Source organism: Solanum verrucosum, unplaced genomic scaffold (assembly GCF_900185275.1).
Source record: "Solanum verrucosum unplaced genomic scaffold, falcon-dt-bn FXZP01000265.1, whole genome shotgun sequence".
NCBI classification, from domain to species: Eukaryota; Viridiplantae; Streptophyta; class Magnoliopsida; order Solanales; family Solanaceae; genus Solanum; species Solanum verrucosum.
This window is the reverse complement of record NW_026019964.1, coordinates 918,102-938,351: the sequence shown is the minus strand read 5'-3', so window position 1 is coordinate 938,351 and position 20,250 is coordinate 918,102.

Sequence of the window (20,250 nt, the reverse complement as noted above, 5' to 3'; positions counted from 1 at the left end):
AGGAAGTATCTGCTAAATTCAATGTATATAGACCTTAATATGTGATAATTAGTTCATAATATCCTATATACTATGAAATATTAGGCCAATATATAAATTAGTTCCGCATATTTTTTGAACAATATACCTTTGCCTCTTGCTTAGTCATGCTATCTGAAATATCTGATTGGATTTTAGATTTCTCCATATTAACTTTTAAGTATTTTTATAACTTAGGGCGAGAGAAAAAAAAGGCAATTACTTCACTTTACTCGTGCTAATCAGGCTTGATGTCGGGAATAGAAGAAGATCTGATTCACCAATAGATTTTTGTAAAGAAGAGAGGCATTCTGGGCCGACTACTCCATTTTTCGGTGCGGAACTAGTAGTTAGTGAATTCATGAAAGGGATAGTGTGGTAGGTGAGTAACTTATTTTTAAGATTTTATTATAATATCTTTTTACTAAGTGTCTTAATCTTGATATCTCTTTAATATTAATTTTTGGTAGTGCTAAATTCATAGTAATATGTAATAATATTTAATTGCCTTTCAAGTAGAGCGTCTTTTCAAGTCAGTCTTGTCCTGCCAGCTCGTTAGCAAGTGCCTCGGGCCCTGCCTCTCTTTTCCAACAATCTCAGCCGAGTGCTTCGTTCCCCTCCTTTTAGGCGAGCTACTTCGTTCCAGCCTTTCTCTTTCTATTTTGAAACACTTTCGGCTTGAACTCTATTCGTTTGAGCTCGCAACCCTTATCGACCTGTCTTTTCAGACTCATTCCCTTTCTCTTTCATGACGAATCTTTTCTCACATAACCAAGATAACATTCTCAATCGATACCGACTACAACCAGAAGTGAACTTGAACCAACCAACACACACTCATAATGCACAAACCATCACAAATCTTATCATGATTCTTTTTTTCACAACACAATCTTTTCACGAGCTGAAGTTATAAAAAAAATTGATCTTTAGACATCTAGTACTTATCAAGGGAGAATTAAACTTATCCAACTCAAAGATGAAAATGATCAAGTAAACACCAACAAGCGATACAATTCAAAATGCAAAACCTCTACCAACACTCTTAGACAATTGTAATTCTTCCTATATAGTAGCTCTTATATAAGTTCTCATAAGCAAGGTTGTGCATGTAGAACTACTTCTATACTTCAACTATCCCAAACAACACAAAATTTTTCATAACTAAAATGACCAATTCTGCCCAAGAATTCCATTCTACTAAGAATACAATCACAGGATCAGTACACCATCAAATGCCTATGTAACACATCATAATAGTCTGTACCGTCCCATCAACAAAGTAGTTTCAATCCCCTTAAATCCTCATTAATTATGTAAAACTGTAGGTCCACATCGCTGAACATCAATAAGTTACCTATCATATTTTGAACAATCTAGCTCGACATAACCACATAGAATCTCCACACATCATTGCTTGTCACCCAAACAAAAACTCAATCTTTTAGAAAAGTCATGATAAATTCCTAGAAAGTCTGTACAAAAACCAGTTCACATCTCATAGTCATATCTTAATTCAAAGGCAAAAATTCATATAACTTTCCATTCTGAACAAGGGTCTATACGAGAGGTCTTATTCTTTCGCCTTTCTTAAATTCATCCCATGTCAAAAATTTCAAATACCTTAAACTCTTCAATACACCCGACTCCTGTTCTTTTCAATGATTCGCTTACCAAACTTATCCATTGACCAAAAACCCGTAACATTTAATCTTATACTCTAAACCAAAACTTTTAAGTGAAATCCTTCCTCGGGTCTTTTAACAATCAAAAGTAACAACTTAACGATCCAAATCATGCACAAGTCCTTCCAATTGCTTAATACACTACACAATTAATTATTTCTTACCTTATCAACTCATACCTTGACTAAAAACATACTACCACGAACGTAGATTGCTCTAAAAAACTTGAATTTTGATTCCAATTGTACCAGTTATCAAACTCAAAAACACAAAAAACACTTATTACCACACTCAATTGAATGCCTATAGACTTTTTTTTCCAAATCTAATCCAATCCTTTTAAGCAATCTCATTAACCCATGACACTATTACCATGACCAGAGCAAAATGGAGGAAACCACGTGTCTCTGAACCCCAATTCTCAACCCTTCTAAAGATACCTCTTTAGCCCTTGTAATCAGAGAAAATATTCTTACTCTCACCTCTTTTCGAAGGCTACACTATATCCCACTAATTTCTTTTTTTCATTATGACTCTAGCTTCTTTAAATTCTGTTCGAGCGGTGTCCCAGCATCTCCTAAAAACTTTTCCCATTCAACCAAGTTACTCACCAAATAGTAGAAAATCACAACCTTAGATACTCGCAGTCGTTATTTCTATACAAAGTTTGTTTAACCAACAATCCTTATTATATAGTTGCATCTCAATCACAATACATCATGAACTCTTACTACCATCATGCTCAGTTAGCTCTTGTCATCACCATGAAGTCAATATTTTCATCAATATGACACCTTAAACCCAGTTATACCAATCAAAAGACTAACCCACTTTTATATACACTTTTTTACTAAAATTTGCATTTACCTTTACACAAGTATACTCTTTGAGACTTCTTTTACCCAAAAGCTTGTCATTCTGGTATTTATCCATTTCCTTGGACCTTAAGATGAAATCACTGGTCCTCATTTAGAATATGCGGGATACATTTCTCAACCTAACGCATTAATATCGTATCAACGATCCACCACTAAAATTTTCCTTATACACAATGCCTAACCCCAAACATCTGCAGTAACAACCTAGTTAGTTTCTCAAATGTAAATGCAATACTGAATCTCATTATATGAGCAGTTGATACAACTGATAACTCTTTAAGTAGTTAGTATTCACACTTGACAATGGATGTATCCATTTTCATAAACCACTAATACCGCACTGTGAAAGTCCGTTAGATCGACCACTAGAACATATCATACTTATCGAGAAAATCGTAAACATTATCAAATCTATTCCGTCTCTATCCTAAGAGAGATGCATTCTTTCTTAGAATAGGTCGATACCAGAAGTAACACACTCCATAACTCTAACCAAGTAATAATCAGTACCATTATAGTAGTCGTATCATGACCTTCTTTGATATACACTTAATCTATAAAATCATAGTAGATATTCTGACTTCAATTGGTGCAACAACATTCTCATCATTCGCTAAGTAATCAATATATGTTTTGACAACTTTACTAACTGTATTTTCCAGGTTACACTATTTATTATCTAGCCATCCTTTTAATTATTCCACTTTCAATTGTCGAACCACTGAAGATATTGCCTAACCACACAAGTACTAATTCCACTACTAGATGACTAGCCTAAAAAAAATATAAAACGCTCATGAAGTCCCTTAAACCACTGTTCAACCTAATCATTTAGATATCCTCAAAATGTTTCATCAAGTCATCACCTAACTCAACCCCTTTGACATTCTATATTTGACCACATATCCTTTTCATAAGTCTATAACTTCTAAAACCAAATCTAATTTGTAAGCCATACACGATACCAACTACTCGCATGAAGAACCACGCACGAGTCATCACTACATGTGAAAGATAATGGAATGAGGCCATAAGAATCAAAATCGGACCAAGTACGCACGATAAAGATCCAAGAAGTGAAGGTCTTTCCTAAGAGTCACTATTGCCTCTCGAAGATAAGTACAGACGTCTCCGTACCAATCCTCGAGACTTTCCTTAGACTCGGCTTGTACACACGTGAGATCTATGAACCTAGGGCTCTGATACTATTTTGTCACGACCCAAAAATGAACGTGATGGCACTCGACTTATCCCACTAAGACAAGTCAACCTAAAACTCAGCCTTTACAAAAAAAATGCAGAAATTTATAATCAAGTTGAAAATACCCCAAAACCTGGTTGTCACGTGCACAAGCCTCCAATGTGTTATACCAAAATCAAAAGAAAATACAAGTCTCAAATGACGTTGTTTCTAGAATAGAACAAGATCATAATTAAGGAGAAAAAAGGGTCCGCTGAAATGACAAGCAGCTACCTCACAAACCTTGACAAGAAGCCTCAGACAAAGAGAAGAGAAAATATCACAAAGGGCCGGGCTAGTAACCTACTAAAAATGTAGAAGCAAGGGGTGGGTACCAAACCACACGGTATTCATCAAGTAAACTTCTAAACACAAGCTAAGGGAATAGAATACAAGTACTCCTTACATCCCAACCGAACCTCAACAACTACAAGCTGGCATACAACCAGCCCAACCTAACAGTTCACAATTTACATAACACACAACTCAACAACAACACTTTAACAATTATATATCCTCGACAACAAACTCACTATTCATCAATTACAACTTCCACGGAAAGGCACTCACAAGATCAGCAACAAACAATATCAAGTTCATCAATGATAAAGATGTGTAATACAATGGAATGCAATGTCAAGCATAGTGATGCATGTCTGACCTAGTGATACACACATGCTGTCTCTCAGTCCGGGACCCATGGGGGACATATTTGTCCATGCATCCGTCACGGCGCGCGACACGTTCCTTGATAATAGTATCCATCGCGGCGTGTGATATGTCCCTCGATATATAGTATCTGTCGTGGCGCGCGACACCTCTCTCCAAATATAGTATCCATCGCGGCGCACGATACGCCCCTCGAAATGGTACATCCTCTTTAATTTCTTATTTTTTTTCTCAATTCACATAAAACTTGTCATAGCCATGTTTCAGAACAATGCAAATGATATGTTCATACAAATAATGAGGAGATGACTATTTTCATAATATTGCACAATTCACAAACAATACAATCATGATACAACATCAACAATGAATCAATAAGCCTTTCAAAACCATTCTCAACACATCACACGCCAATAATTAATTCACATAGCCTTTTATTACCCTTTTTTCATCATTAGAATTATTCAATATGGACAAGTCAATCCATCACCAAAGTCTCATTACTCCCAAACACATATCACAAGGAAATACACTATTCTATGTACTTAACAAGGGTTTAGAAATCCACTTGATTATATTCAAATAATGGAACGATCACTTCGGGACTTGAGTCTTCCCCTTTCATTGGGCTTCCAAATTAATACAATCTATTTGAATAAATAGTCACACTAAGGATTTCAAAACTAACAACATCGATACTACTATATATCTATCTTAGACCCAAAAACTCACTTCAAATTATAATCAATTTCCTTATCTTGCTAACATATCACACACTCATATTTTCCAAATTTCAAGTCTAGGGTTTAGTCTCAATATCTCCAAATAACATAATTTTGATGATCTTTATTTATCACAATAAACCCACTATTTAATTACAAATCTCAATATATTAAAACTTGAATCATAATGTGATAATTAAAATTTAAATAATCTCAAGTTTGAAGTTGATTAATTACGGACTAATATAATACTGATCCTGAAACAAAATAAGAACTAGAATTAACATATCCACTGTCCAACACCAAAAGTTCACTCATCAACGTTAATTCCCAATAATTGGCTAACCTTATTGTTTGGTCATCATTACTTCATCATGATTTATCCATTAATTCAATGCAACCTAATGGCACCCAAATCTAACACTGTAATTGGTCCAGGTAGATTAATAAAATTTCATCCTCCCATTACTACCAATATAATAATTAATACTAGGAATATAACAAATTTAAAAAAATCAAACCAGGACTTATTAAAGATTTCCTTTGAAGCTTTTGAAGTGAAACTGCTTCGTAAACTTTTGTGTCCTTCTTTGCCCCGACACTTTTGATGCTATCCTTTAATATGTTAAACCCTTCCCACTTAATTTAATTCTTGTACACGGTCACATGATGTAGGGCTTTAAAATGTTTATTAATATAGCCCATTAACCACTAATTCAATTAATTAGGTAAATTATTCATTAATTGAATAATCATAATTAAACAAATAATTCAAAATTCTCATTTAAAATTTCCGGAAAGGGTCTTTTAGGAAAGAGAGAGGACTAGTTCTCAGAATGACCTAATGGGTCATTACACAACTCAATAATTGAAAATGCTTATAAGCATACGAATGTCAAACTATAACCTTCTTGTAAACATTGTGCTTAAAGAAATCATGAATAAAATATCTTCACGGATTAAAGAAAGCAGTGATAAAAAATTAAAAATCTACGAAAATATTGTGCTTCTACCTTTCTCTGTATTGAGAGAGAGAGAGAGAGAGAGAGAGTTCTTAGAAACCCGAGATGTTACCCTTAATTAAATCAAACTGAATAATTAAGGGGTATTAAATGTTGTCTTTTTCCTATCTAAATTGTTTCCATCTACTCAACTACGAGTGTTTTAGAACATAGATTGTGATAGTTCAGGTAAAAAGGGTAGGTGATAGCTAAGGTAAAAAAAAATAAGCAATTGATAGTTAAAGTGTGAAACTCGTAAAAAATAATAATACAAATATGTCTTTAACCATTATCTTTAAAACAAAAGAAAGTAAGATAATTAAATAGATTGACATGACAGGGAAGTAATAGTTCAGGTGAATCTCGTACCATCTTTTTCTAATATATGTTTTTTCACTCCTTATAAACTTGAATTCCTAAAATTTAAGAATTACATCTCAGTACTAGTCTTATTGAATTTCCACATCAAAAAGATTGATTTAGAAAATTAAGAATTACAACTCCACTCTTGGTCAGGCAATCCATAACAAAAGTTTGCATCAATTATTAAGTCCACTGATGAGTCTGAGATTTACTCATTTAGGGTTTTGTTTTCATGTTTTTATTGTCCTAATACTATTTATGCTCTATACTAATGTTAAAATGTTGATTTGCAGTAAAGAAGGAGAACAAAGCAAGGGCATTCCCGGGAAAAAGAAGCGAAAAAGCTGAAGAAGTGGAAGAAAGGCAATCATAGTATTGCCTAGACCACTCGACGAACCGCCGAGTTCTCTTTAGCTCGCCTAAAGTCCAGCATGCCAGCCTGGGGAACAAGCCACTTGCGATGAAAATGAACATTCGCGGACCGCCGAATGGATCGGCGACCTCGATCTTGATTGCCCAAAGTTATAGAAGTCTGAGGTTGAAGAGACAAGGCAAGGCGATGGATGGTGACTATTGGTGTGGCCGACTTGTCGGTGACATTCGACTTACTTTCATTTTATCTTAAGGCAAAAATTTAGAACCATATAAATAGAATTTTGAAAAGGATTTTGAGGAGTCTGTGATTTTTTTTGGGAAGTTCCTACAATCCTTACTTTGGGGTTTTTGAACCAATAAGACTAAGACTATTTTTTGGGTTTTGTAAGTAGAAGTTTCAAGTGGTTTTCATTTTTAGTTGATTTGAAGCATTGTAAAGGCTTGGGAATCATTACCCAATTCATCGATAACATAATTGGTAATTCTTTCTTCTTTTTTATGATGTGTGGCTAAAACCCCCATTCATAGAGGTGTGATCATGATTATTTGTCTAATTAGTTATGGGTATTGATGTTTAATGATTTAAATGATGTTTAAATGGGTTTGATTGATAGCTGTATTTTAAACTATGAATTGTAGTTGCAAATGCAATTCTAACTTAGTGTTTGTGCTTGCTTGAGAAAGAGGTTCTAGAACTAAGGTTATGATTGATGATTGTAGTGATTGGGTTGTTGTGGGTTTACTGAGAGAGTGATTCTTAATTCAATCCTACCTATCTAGCTCAAGAAAGTGATAAATTGAGGTATTAGGTTGTTTATACTGATATACTTGTGCTCGAGAGAACTGCTTAATCGAATAGTTGTTCGAGAGAAAGCTATTGCCAATAGTCTAGCCTACCCACTGAGATTCAAAATTGTTGTTAAACTATAATTACCCATATAGTGAAATTAGCATTTAATCGATCACATCCCCGAGAATCCTTTTCTACTTATCTACTCCCCTATTTTCGTAATTGTTGTAGTTGATAATTGACACTCTTAATTCCCCAATCGACATTTATTATGACCCCCTTAATTTACATCGCATTTATTCGTAATGTTTACTCATACAACCAATTAGAACACAATCTTTACTTATCAACTAATTCCATACCTGTACCGCTCCCTGTGGTTCGACCCCAACTCTTGTTGGTTTATACTAGATTACGATCGCCTACACCTAGAATTGGATAGGTGTAATTGAGCGTTATAAAAAATGCGTCGCTGTCGGGGAAGTGTTATTGAATTCTCTTGTTGAAGTTTGTTTGTGATCTTATTGTATTGTAGTTGAACCTATTTACCTTTTGTGTGTTGTTTGTTGCCTTTGATTAGGTGAACGAAATGAGTGTCAACGGAAGCAACACACTAGCTGGGCCAAAATGACGACATCAAGAAATTGATGATGTTAATAACGTACTTGTGGATGAAGTACATTTGGGTGGTGTAGGTCTTATCGGTTGCCTTCGTCGTGGGAAATGCAGTGTTCCACGTAACAAGCATGATGTTGTAACTTTGCAAATGAAAGGTTATTTGGAGGCTTGGCTCATGAGGATCCCATGACCATATTAGAAATTTTGTGGACGTTTGTGGTCCCTTCTCGTTCAAGAATATATCCCAAGAGTCAGTCGACTCCGATTTTTCCCTTTTTCTCTGATGGGAGAGGCTACCAAGTAGTTAGCTGACTTACCTAGGGACTCAATCACCACTTGGGATAAACTTACTAAGTTGTTCTACATTATATTATTTCCTCCTCGAAGATGATGTCATTAAGAGACAATATCTAAGGCTTTAAACGCTTGACAATGAGCCAATTCATGAATTGGCAATAATTCCAGAAGTTGTTGCTCCAAATTCCGACTCATGGACTTCCTAACAATGTCTTGCTACAACACTTCTATCAGAGTCTATACTCGGCTAACAAAGGTGTGGTTGACCAACTTGTTCGTGGAGGCATCATGTAGTAGCCTTTGAGATCGCATCTACTTTGCTTGATGGAATGACCAAGATAAATAGGCTTGGTACACAAGAGAAGATCATGTGTTTCTTTAACATTTAGGATGACAACGAAGGAACAAATTGAAAAATACCACATGGCCAAGATGATGACCCAAATGGATCTGTCGTCAAAACATGTTATGGGTAGTGGTCTCAGGCTATTAGTGTCGTCGGTGTTAGTGAGGTAAACCCCGATGATGCACACTTTGAGCTTTATATAATGAGGAATGAGTTTCCTTGCAAATCAAGTGGTGGTTTCGTTCGAACTATCGAAGGTCGGAGGGAATCAAGGTTGGAATAGAGAGTGTGATGACGATTGGAGAGACTGTGATAGGGAATGGTGTGATCGTGGAACCAATTGGAAGGAGAGAGATGGGGACAAGGAGAGATGTGTACCTCCTCATGAGTGTCAAAAACCAAAAGAGCCATGGGTTGACCCGGAGAGTTTTTGTACGAAAGATATGCTTTCACGCATTCTCACCAAAGTGGGAGGGTCGGACAATGTTTTGAAAGAATTGAATATGACGTCTCAGCTTAAAATCAGACGGTTACTTCTCACTCGGCAATCCATTAAAACAGTTGGAGAACCAAATGGGTCAAATCTCGACTCATTTGAATCCAAGGCCAAAAGGAGGGTTGTTGGGTGACACATTGGCCATCCCAAGAATGAACCTTGAATGGGTATCTTTTGTCGTGCCACGAGGTTAAATAAGGTGCTTCTTGGGAGGCAACCCAAATTTTTGATGTCTTTAATATTGCTTTTGAATAACGAGTTTTGAATGTGCAAGCTGAAAATTTTTGAAATTTTGGGAAATAGAGCAGTAGACGAGCCAAATATCCAGTCGGTGAGCCCGACTTGGATCGCCGTTTGAACCACCTATTTTGCTGGAGGTTTTGTAAAACTCGGTGCGCTAAAGTACCATTTGGAGCATCGCCGAGTCGGTCAGTGACGTAAGTGATGATCACCGATGGCGCGCGATCTGAAGAGTCAAAAGGGCCAAACCATTTTTAAATTCAAAATCTCCCTCAGTTCATACTTTTCAACTTCCAAACATTCACAACCGCACATTTCCTTACTTTTGTACTAGTTAATTTTTTTTATTTAGGATGGTTAACTCGGGGTGGATTATTGGACACGTTGCTAGCCTAGCTTTACAAATCTTCTCAGCGTCTTAGGTTGGTTATCCGAACCCTGTCTTTAGATTTTAATAAACTGATTGTATGATCATTGTGTAGTTGTTCTCATTGTATAACTGTAACTTAATGAAAGTTTGTTGTTGATGCATGTCTGTATTTCATGTCGAATGATGTTAATAGGCCTTAAATCATGAAATCCTTGTGTGGGTTGTGTTGAATTCATTTTGGGTCTAGTTTTGGTGAAGTCTGAGTAACTCTGAATTGTGTCGATTGTCGGATTTTGCCAAATGATAGAGCGGTTGACGTCATTCTTAAGGGCAAAAGACCTCAATTGGCCAATTTTGGCGAAATCGGGGGAAGTCTGAGTATCCCGAGGACATGGGTAGTATGGGTCTAAGCCTAATTGGGTAAAATAATGGTTTTATTTTATTTTCATGAGATGCAGGTTAGATTTTGAAGGTCGGGGTGAAGATTTGGCAGGTTGGACTATTCGGCGAGATGGGTCGAGCTCACCAAGTGGTTCATCGGTTCATCTAAAGACCCTTTGATTGCCTTTTAATTCTCTGTGATTGAGGTCTAAGTTCTGTAACTTTTGACGATACGCCTGAGCTCATCGAATTAACTCAGGGACTCGTCGAATGTCTCTTCTGATCGCCCTTTTGCGCCCCGAATCCCTGAAATTATTTTGTAACTTTCGGCGAACTAGTTCTAGTTTGCCGAATGGTGTCGGCGATCCGCCGAAAGGCCTTGAAATTCCCTGACTTGTGCTTACATTAGAATGATTTTATTCAGGAACTTTCGGCAAGCATGACTTGGCTCGCCGATTGGGTTCAGCGACCCACCAAACGGTTAGGCGAGTTTTTCTGCATAGTTTTATAACTTTGAGTTTTTATGTTTGAATTGCATCTAATGTGTGTAGTTTTGTTTTGCAGAAATGGCTAGAACAAAGATTGCTGGCAGAAATCAACTACCCCAAAAGCGAGCAAGAGGTATTGTGATAGATGAGGACATTGCAGCCTCCCGAAACGCACTGGCAAAACTTCTTCCGACTGGGGTAAAAGGAAAAGGAAAAGGGCATGTGGTGGGCACCCCAGTTGAGAGTTTAGATAGTGAGGACATCTATGCCATGCACCTCACAACCTCTGAGAGTGAGGGCCAATCTAAGCACAGTACTTCGGCATCCATTTCTGAGCCGGAAGATGACCAACTCCTACAGACTAGGAGAGTAGAGCTATACTCCAAAGCAATAAATAATACATCTCGGATCTTGGTGCCTCCGACGCCTCCTCCACCTCCAGTTCAGACAGTCGTGCAGGCTCCTTCTCCCACTCAGGTTCCTCCACCCCGGTCAGTAAACAGATTAAAGGCCGACAGTTTAAGGTCCATTCTAGAGGAAAAGCGGTTGTCTATAGATGGCTTGGTAGACCGATACCTAGAAGTGTGGAGCACTTTGAAATTCCACCAGTTTGAAATATTCACGAAGCCCTGAATCCCTAAAATTCCCACTTGGGTCGGGGAGTTCTACTCAGCATATGGGGAGCTGGTAACAAAAGGGAAAAAAGAAGGTCAGCATGTTTAAATCGGTAAAAAATGTGATGGTGCAAGGCCGAAAAATGAAGTGTAGTAGCTTAGATATTAATGTGATACTCGGATGTTCACGGAACTTCATGCACTATTATGTTGACAAAGTCCAAAAGAAGATCCTCGATGATTTGAAGGTTGGCTAGCACCTCTGATCTCCAATGTGAACCCGAGATGAATTGAGGTCGGTGTGCCGATTGAGAAGAAGTACCTGAACGTGGCTATTAGATACTGGTTCGGGTTTATTAGCAGCACCATTATGCCTTCGCAGAACGAGTCGATCCTCTGACATCTGAAGGCAGCATGTTTGAGCTATATCATGAATCGGGAGAACTTAACTTGGGTCTGCTCATTGAGCAAGAGATGGCCATGAGGGCCAAGTAGAGTCAGACCTCTTTTCCCTTTCTGATATTGATCACCGAGCTATGCCGGTGGGCCCGTGTCCTTATGAACGAGAAGATGGATGTGGAGGTGACCCCTACCTCTTCTACTGACATCCGACGGATTAAGACCGAGTACATGAGGGATGAGGTCCATCGAACAAGAGTTGCACCGGTGGATACGTCTCGGTAGTTGATGTTGATACATAGACGACTGAGGCAATACTTACTCCTTAGGCTAGTGAGCTTATAGGTACCTCCGGTCCTTCTCCTTCTCCTGGTCCATCTATTTTACCCCCCTCCTCCTACTAGTGTTGTTGCTTCATCTCGATCCCTTATAACTTAAGCCATGTGTACAAGATGGGTCATCTGGCTCATTTCATTGATGTGTGTGCCTCTCTGGTAGATGTCGTTGTGCCTAGGCTGATAGAATAGGTGATTGTTGCTGCCTTGGCTCAGATTAGGGCTGAGATGAGAGAGCATAGAGAGTTGATTGAAGTCTACAGGCTTGCATTGGGATGCCCTTATTATAAAGGTAGAGGCTTGTTAGTAGGGGCCGGGGTGATTTTGTTGCTGTGACGGCCTTGAAGGTCGCTATTGTTGGGCTGAGGAAGGACGTGGACCAGCTGAAGTCCTCAGACTTATCTATGCTCTTTGGTACGATAGAGATCCCCCGAGGTCCCGAGTGCAGATGTCCTTGGCAGTTTAGAGGTTCCTCCAGTTACCATGACCGGAGATGTTGATTGAGAGGATGCATCTGCTGAGTCTGAGGCTAAGACTGATGAGGAGGAGTTGGGTGTCCGTGATGCGGCTGTGTATGATGATCTGAAGAACCTTGAGTGTCCATTTTTCAGACAGCGGTTGAGGTATCACTCAGAGAGACGTCGATGGTGGACTCCGGTGGAGCCAAGGATGCTGATGAGCCGGGCAGTGATGCCCCGACAGATAGAGTCACTGCCATGCAGACTTCACCCAGGCTTAGCCTAACAGGATGACCCTTTTGACTTCTATTTTTTCAGACTATTTTACTATTTTTACGCATTTGAGGACAATTGCTAGATTAGTTTGGTGTGGTGAGGTATTTCCATACCTACCTCTTTTTGGTTGTTTTGTGAATATTTGGTGTTTTTGTTTTGTGAATGATTGATTATGATCTTGTGTTGATATATATGTATGTTTTTGATCTGTTGTCCTTAAATCTAATTGTGGCTGCCATCCATTGTTTTAATGTGAATTTAGTTTTGACCCGTTTTAAAAATTTGCCACCTCTTAATGTGTGTGAATGTGGTTGTTCCCCTGTATTTTTGAGTGTGGATTGTGATCGGTACGATGACTTGAATAATGATCTTGTCTGAACGACATGTGTGTGCAAATCCGAAAAGGTGAATTGAGTTGCATAAGTCATATGTGAACTCGTAGCATCTCATTGTGACTATGCCAGTTGTTGAATGAAACTCTTGTGATGATCGTTGCACACTAGAAAAAATGGTATAGTCTTGCTTGATGATTGTGTTAAATGTCGTGTGTGGTGAAGTTGCCTTAAAATGCATGCTTGATAATACCTAGAACTTACCCCCGTTGGTCCAATTGACTAATGTGAGCGAATGATAGAGATGATCTAAGGCAATTTGTGGAGAGTGAGCCAATTTTTCCTTTATACGTCTTTGTGACCACCTTGTGAGAGTGTGAACCTAGTTTGGCACCATTTGTGCCTATCCATTTCTTTGGCTGCACCTTGAACATAAATAACCATTTCCATCCCACCTATAATCTTCATGGAGCATTGGTTGCGTTGAATAGCCAACTTATGACAAAAGTCTAAGTTGGGGATGTGGTGAAAAAGGAGGAAAATCAAGAAACTTGAGAAATCCACCCTTGAATGATCTTGTTGAAAAAGATGGAACCCCTCCATGTAAAAAAGAAGAAAGAGAAATGAAAAGAAGAAAAAGATTGAAAAAGAAAAGAGAAAGGAAAAGAGAAAAAAGAGAAAAAATGGTTGAAATAAAGTGTGAGCAATGAGAAAATGAAATGGGGTATCCAATGAGGTTTGATTGAAATAATGAGAATCGAAAGTGTGATAGAAAAGGTGAAAGAGCGAAGTGCAGGCCATATTGCATGAAGGTACTAGTCACTAAGCCTAAATGACCATACCTTAACCCTCATCCCCGATATGAACCTTGAAACACCTTTGGGATCTTGATTGAGTTTAACATTGTGTTGATTGGAAAATAAGGGCAAGCCTATGAGAAAGATCTTGCATCTGTCTTCTTTTCAGAGGGTGAGAGTTGTTTGTGATTCCTACATTCTAAAAAAATTGTTGATCTTTGTATGAAGATGGAATCATTTTTTGTTGTGAGGGAATTCAAATACTCTTGTTGAGCTTAAACTTGCATTTGAAGCGAGCATTGAGATCTTGAGTCTATTTGATAGTGGTTAGTCACAGTTTGAGAATTAGAGTGCACAATTGAATATTGAATGAGTAGTTTGACCCTCTTGTGTGCATTCATGTTGAGTCTTGAGTAGCACTTTTTGTAGATATCCTTGTTGAACTGATTGATCTTGAGTTTTACTTGAGGACAAGCAAAATTTTAAGTTGGGGGTCTTGATGAGTCTTAGATTTGGACTCATTTAGGGCTTTGTTTTCATGTTTTTATTGTCCTCAATGCCTAATTTATGCTCTATACTGATGTTAAAATTTTGATTCGCAGTAAAGAAGGCAAAAGAACAAAGCAAGGACATTACTGGGCAAAAAGGAGCGAAAAGGCTGAAGAAGTGGAAGAAAGGCAATCCTAGTGATCGCCAAGACACTTCGACGAACCGCCGAGTGGCTCTTTAACTCTCCTAAAGTTCCAGCATGTCAGCCCTGGGGAACAAGCCAACTTGGCAATGAAAATGGACATTCGGCGGACTGCCGAATGGATCGACACCTCGATCTTGATCGCCCAAAGTTACAGAAGTCTGAGGTTGTAGAGACAAGACAAGAAGGTGATTATTGATAGGTAATATTCAGGGCTTCCCTCCTTCGAGGTTGATGACATTGAGAGATAATATTCAGGGCTTCGAAAGATTGGATGGTGAACCAATTCACGAAACGTGGTTACGGTTCCAGAAGTTGCTACTTCAATGTCCAACTCATTGACTCCCGAACAACGTGTTGTTACAACTTTTCTATCAGAGTCTAGATTCAGTCAACAAAGGTGTGGCTGATCAACTTGTCCAAGGAGGAATTATGCAGCAACCTTTTGAAATCACATCTACTCTCCTTGATGGAATGACTAAGATCAACCGTGCTTGGTACACTAGGGAAGATCAAGTGTCTCCTTTGAATTTTAGGATGACGAAAGAGCAAATTGAAAAGTACCAAGAACAAGATCAAAACATGGCCAAAATAATGACCCAAATGAATTTTCTATCAAAACATGTCATTGGTAGTGGTTCTAAAGCTGTGAATGCGGTTGGAGTTAGCGGGGTGAACCCCAATGATCCACACTTTGAGGCTTTGTATAATAAGGAAGTGCATTTTCTGGCAAATCAAGGAGGAGGGTTTTGTCCGAACTATCCAAGGCCGGGTGGGAACCAAGGTTGGAATAGAGATCGTGATGAAGCTTGGAGAGGCCGTGATAGGGAATGGTGTGATTGTGGCAGTATCTAGAATGAGCGGGATGGTGAAAAGGATCGCTAATTAGCGTTGCGCTATTGCACTTATGCTTGGTTTATTATTCATTCCTTTTTATGATTCCAAAAGGGAGAAATTATTAGAGACAGGGATATTGGAGACATGGGAATTACTGATAGCCAACTGGATCTATCTGACATAGGGAAGTCACGTTGAAAGTGTTTGTCTAGTTACGATGTGGCTGAAATGATTGCATAGTTTGACATGATCATCAAAACTGGTGAAAATGTTATAATGTTGAAGAGATGATTTTGATGATTGAAAAACTTGATGAAGGGACATAGTACCTATAACGTTTTTTTGCCAATGTCAACAACCATATTATCTAGTGCACCTTGTCTATGAAGTGTGCTAGAGCAGTATGACAGAGTGACAGCAGGAAAATAATATCCTTGTACACCTCGACTAAGAAGAAGAGGTTACGGTTTTTCCCTTTGTCCCTATCTCATTGATAAGAATAATAGAGAAAGATCAAAACCTAGATTTTGGAACATTGAAGAATATTGCTCGTCTCAAGCATACATTGTCTTAGCTCTCTTATCAAGCAGACCTAGACCACAAGGGACCTGCTCTTATCATTGAAGTTTTTTTTTCATTCCTTGTTTTTGAGTCTTTTTTTGTGCTAATATTGTAAATCTACTATTCTCTATGAAGCTTGTGTAGGTATTGTGTCTTCTCTTATCTTTTAGATTCGAGTTGTTGGCTAGTGTTAGCAATAGATTACAGGGGGAGGGATTAGGAGTTTAATTCCTACATTGCATGAGTTGGTAATTTGAAATATGGCTCGTGTTTAGTGAAAATATTGGTGAAATCGTACTTGGTAGGTCATGATTTTTCCTTCCTTTAGTAAGATGATTTTTACGTTAACATCTTTCATTCCTTTACTTTCTGCTATGTAGATTGTTTTGTTTTTGTTTTAAGTTGTTCTCAGTTAATGATCTAGTCCCTTGCTCCATGTGGATTCATATGAGCCAACAATCGCCTAACCAGTTGTAGCTTCTTTAAGTCAGTATTTTCTGTAAGTAAAGCCCAATATTACAGTCATTAATCATATTGTAAGAATATCTGCAAGCTGGTCATGAATCAAAATACACTAAACCCAAAGTTCCTTTTCTAGGAAGAGATGTCGAATAAAGTTAAAATCTACATATGTTTGGTGCAAGAGTGAAACACTGGGTAAGCGGTAAGATAGGTCTCGCTAAAATTATGACACCACAAGAAACACATAAAACAAGAAGAAAGACCGATTTTTTTCAACAATAGACTAATCCATTGAAGTTTATTGGTGGAAGCAGCAAGAGAGAGATATTCGGCCTCAGTATTAAAAAGCGAGAGAGATTGTTGTTTGCGAGAACACAAAGAAACAAGCACTGAACATAAGAAAATTTCAAAACCAATAGCACAATTCTGATCATCTATACTTCCTCCCAAATTGGCATCACAATATCCTTGTAATTGGTGAGACTTATGGTTTGAAAAGAAAATACTATGAGAAGAAGTTGATTTTATATGTTACAAGATACGCTTAACTGCTGCCCAATATTTATCTATCGGACTATGCATGAACCAACAAACATAATTAACGGCGAAAGAGATATCAAGTCTAGAGAAAGTGAGATATTGTAAGCTGCCGACAAAGCTTTGATAAAGGCTTTCATAAAGAAATTGAGTATTTTCACTGGGGTGCTACTTGTTACTCCGGCACTGGGGAGTAGAAATATCATTGCAAGTTGATGTTACTATATTCCAAGAGATCATGTGTATATTTAAACCGGTGTAACAACAATCAATTATATCTCTATGTAACTTCAATACCCAAAGAGTAATTAATCTTGCCCAAGTTGCGCAAGGAGAAGGGAATTTTGAAGTGTTGAAGAAATGATGAAACTAGATGTATAGACATGCCCAAGACTATAATGTCATCAACACAGATAAAACAAAATAGATTTTCTACACCTGTGAATCTAACAAAGAGTGAGGAATCTGTTTTAGAGCCTTGGAAACAAAGCTCATACAAGGTATCAACCAAACATTTTTTATGCATAATCGAATAGTCTATTTAAAGACATAAATAGACCTCTCTAGCTTGCATATATAATTACGGTGATTAGGGTCAACAAAACGTAGCGATTGAACCATGTATACATCCTCATATAGCTTTCCATGCAAGAACACACTAAATATATCAAGTTGATTAACAATCCATCCTTGTGACATGACATTAGAAATCAATACTCGAATAGTTGTAGGTCTGACAACAAGACTAAGAGTATCATCAAAGACAATTACAGGGTATTAATGGAAACCCTTGGCAAATAATCTAGACTTATATCATTCAATGGAGCCATCTGGATTTTTCTTCGTCTTGAAAATTCATTTACAACCAAAATGCAAAGGTATTGAACTTGTGTAGCATGTTAGAAAGTACCAAGTGAAACAAGAGAAGCATGTGATGATGGAAGAGAAAAGTGCAGAAAGGATGGTGGATGACTTGAGGTTGATTCTTACCTTAATGGTAGTTGAGGGTGTGACATAGGTGGATGCATGGGTGTAGTTAAACCCATATGAGGAGTAGTTACATCAAGAAATAGGTTTGTGTCAGGCTTAGTGGATGCAGCGCACACACCATCGACTTCTTGAAAATGGAACACTTATTCATCAAATAACACATGACATGAAACAAAAAAATTTGTTAGGGGAACGATAATAATACTTATAGCCTTTCTGAGTGCAAGTACAACCAAGAAAGTCACAGTGAGTGGAACGAGGATGAAGCCAATGGTAGCACAAGGAACCAAAAATACGTAGTCGATTATAACCATGCTTTTCACCAAGTAAAATTTCACATGGAATTTGATGATTTAATGGAGGAGTGGACAGAGATTAATTGGAAAAATAGCCGTTTCAAATGCATTTGTCCAAAAATTAGAACTGACATGTGAGTTAAGAAACAGTGCACAACCAGTTTTAGTGACATGCCTATGTTTTCTTTTTGCACACCCATTTTGTTAAGGTGGTCATGGATAGGAAACACGTTGTGTGACTCCATGTGTGTGCACATAGGAAGTCAAGGCTTTAAACCACCTCCCCAATATGCTTGAAATCGTTTAATGGAACAGCTGAAGAATTTTCTTAGCTAATAAATGAAATAAATGAAAAATATCAAGAACATTAGATTTATTCTCAATAATATATATCCAAGAGTGTTTGCTAAAGTGATATAAAAAAATATAAAATAATAACGAAAACCATTACTTGAGATTTCCAAGGCTGGACCCCAAATATCATGACAAATCAAATCTAATGGACCACAAGCGCATAATATCAAACAGTGAGAAAGGAAAATTATCAATTTAACTCTTTACACAAGCTTGACACAATAAACTACGACAACTGCAAGAGCTATCAAAACCTAAACTATTATTAGAGACTAAGAGATGAACTGTAGAAGGAGAACCCAATTCTGAAAAAATGGATTTAATTGGTGTTCACCAAGAAATATTTCCGAAATTGGTTGAGTGCTATCAAGAATGAATGAAAAATATTTGAATAAAAAAATTAAAAAAGAATTACAGGAAAGTGAAATATTAATTGTTTAATATTGCCTATTCAAAATAGGATCATTGACAAGGGAATATATATATGCATTAGAACCTTGATGACGACACTAATGTGCACATTAAGTGAGGTGAAGCGCTCATCACATTTTGAGCGTCGCTTTACAGATTAAGCATTCTTAAAGCGAGCCTTTGACAACACTACATGTAACTAGGTGTAGCATAATAAACAAGATAATGTGTAATATATTCAATGCAAGTTACAGGGATATGTAGCACAAATTGTTAGTGTCTATGATTAGAAGTTGTAATTATATGGAAGCTTCTTACAATCAGGCTCATTTGGCTGAAAAAGGTTTAGGTAGGATCAGTTTGTAAGAAAGCGTGGACTGTGTACTATCTATGAAATAGGGAATGTGTACCATTTTTCAAGCCAGAAAAACAAATAACTAAGCACAATACGTTAAAACATTACAAAGTTACAAATATGTTTAAAAGCCCTTTCTCCTGACAGTATACAAAATCAAAATGCAAGTTTACTTCCACAACTCTCCTTCTATTATAGTAATCTGAAATAGTATCCGTAAAATAAAAGATTAAGAAGTAAAATATATTGAGATCAAGGCCTCTGTGATCAATTCATGTTGTTTGACACTATCCATAGAAGCAAATGTATATCCCTGAGCAAGGCACAAAACATGTGTCAAATGGTATTATGTGGCATTACACTTTAACATATAGATGCGTATGCAATCCCTGTAGGCTATACGTGGCTATAGCAGCTTTAGAAGAATAAGTATGAAAACTAAGCAACATATTTGGCTAAAAGTGTAGAATTTCAGCACAAACATTTTAGATTAGCTAAGAGACAAACTGGATCATATATAACGTTATTGTCAGCAAGATGCAGGTTTTGGAGTAATCAGAGAAGCCGC